Source organism: Dendrobium catenatum, unplaced genomic scaffold (assembly GCF_001605985.2).
Source record: "Dendrobium catenatum unplaced genomic scaffold, ASM160598v2 fragScaff_scaffold_348, whole genome shotgun sequence".
In the NCBI taxonomy this organism is placed as follows: domain Eukaryota; kingdom Viridiplantae; phylum Streptophyta; class Magnoliopsida; order Asparagales; family Orchidaceae; genus Dendrobium; species Dendrobium catenatum.
Genome location: NW_021318810.1, coordinates 562,353 through 564,686, shown reverse-complemented (window position 1 = coordinate 564,686; position 2,334 = coordinate 562,353).

The window sequence follows — 2,334 nt, the reverse complement described above, 5'->3', positions numbered from 1 at the left end:
AACTCGTTTTTTGAATTAGTTATGAATTTTTGAAGTTTATGTATTTTATTGGAATTTTTAAATATTCTTAAAGAGGGTCTTTTTGCAATTTTTGCTCCAAATGAGTGATCCCAATCCTATGAAATCAGTTCCAAAGGTCAGGGATGACCTAAGAAGAATTCCCAAGTGCTTGGGAAATTTTTGGAATTAAATTATTTTAATTAATATATATTAACTAAATATGAATTTACTTAAAATTATTAAGGTTTGGTTTGCTATCAATCAAAGGCTTTTAATGTTCATTGGTTAGACTTCAAATCTGGTCAGTTAGAGGTGTTATTTATATTTTTTGGGTTTAAAATGGATTTATTACATTTTATGGAAGTTTTAGAGGCTTAATTAAGGTTTAAGATTTAGAGAATTAAATTAAGGGTTCTAATGATTCCAAAAAATTAGTGAAATTTTCTCTAATGCTGAGAGTGTCATTATGTTTGGAAAATTTGCAAGTTCAATTTCAAAATAAGGTGTATCCTAATCACAATGCATTTTCTTAAGTTGTCTAATCAAATTTCTTAATTATGTCCTTAATGACACTAAGTTTAAATAGGTTCAAATCAAAGTTTTGACTAACCCTTAAACTTAACATAAGTATGCACATACAATCAAACAAGTCCTTAAATCTAGGAGAGCCTAGACTATGTGGTGTGTGCACAACCTAAGCATGCAAATTGATTGAGTTTAATAACTTAAAGATGTAATCATTGAATAATTATCAAGGTAATTAGTCATTGATTAATCATCACATCCCCAAAAATTTCTATTCCAATATTCATCCATGCTTAAAATCCCAAGGGATCTCTCAAATACTTAAGGATAAATATATATAATTTAAAGTTTAGGATTTTAAATATTATTTAAATATATATAAATACATATTATATGCTAAATAATATTTAAAATAAAATTAAAATAATTTAAAAAATTATTAAAATAAGTTTGGACAGTTAAGAGGACCCACCTGATTTTTAAAGTATTTTGAAAATATTTTTGTTTTAAAAATAATTAATAAATATTAATTAAATGATAATTAAAATAATAAAGATAATACCTAATTCAAAATTAATCAAAATAATTGAAGTTTAAAACTTAGAAAATAGTTTTTAAAATAATTCTCAATTTTTATGGAAAAATTTTTGATATTATTCAAAGTTAAAAATTTGTTTAATATTATTATTTTTTAAAATTATTTAACTTAGATTTTATTAAATGTTAGTAAGTTTTTTTAAATATTTCAATTTAATTTCATAATTTAAAACTATATATAATATAAAATATCGTAAGTAAATTAAAAATATTTTAAACTATATAATATAATATTTTAAAATAAAAAATTATATTTTTTTTTAATATTTAAATAACATTTAATTTAAATATTAATAAACATTAAAAATTATAAATTTTAAATTTACATAAGATATTAAAATATATTTTAAGATAATTTTAATTTTTAAATTTAAAGGTTTTTGGATTCTAAAATTTTTTAGTTATTAAGTATTTTAAGTTTTTATTTAAATCATTTATATTATTTTTTAAAGAAAATCGAGTTAAAATATTTTTAAATAAATTTTAAACTCATTAATACCCCTGGCGGCTGAGTGGGACGCGTGGTTGTCCGTGGTTGGCAGAGCGAAAACTATGTGCGCGGCGCCAATGATGGCGGCTATTGCAGTTCTCAAGTGGGCCCCGGTTCACTAAATCCAGCGCGACAAACCCGTCGCAGCCTTCAAATCTTTAAAGGCTTGATCCGACGGTGGTGATTAAATCCCGTCGTGTGGTCTGGGATTTAAGAGAGATCGGGATGGTTAGAGAATAAATTCCCGTAATCAGACAATGCACGGCTTAGATGAAGCCGGACGGGGTCCAGTCTGTGGATCAATCCTCACCGCCAAATAGAACTGCAAATTGGCTAGATCATGATCGTTGGTCATATGATCAACAGTCCAGATCTCATGCAGTGAAGAACTGCACGTTCCAAACCCTAGAACGAGTATTTGAGCTCGTTCTCTCAATCCGACTAATCAAATCAATTGGAAATTTAAACATATATAGCATATGTGAACAGAAATAATGGGGAATTAATTTTATAGCTCGAGATGCACTAAAACTTAAACTATTTAATCTAGTGTACTTAGACCTAGGGTTTGAGTTTTTCACCTCGATTTTGGACGGATTGAACCGTTTAAAGGCTTGTTGCATTTGTGGACTGTCCACGCTCCATTTTGTAGAAGATCCCTTGAGCTTCTAACGCCTAGATCGACAGAAAATTGGCTTGGACAGAGATTTGCTTGAACTCGC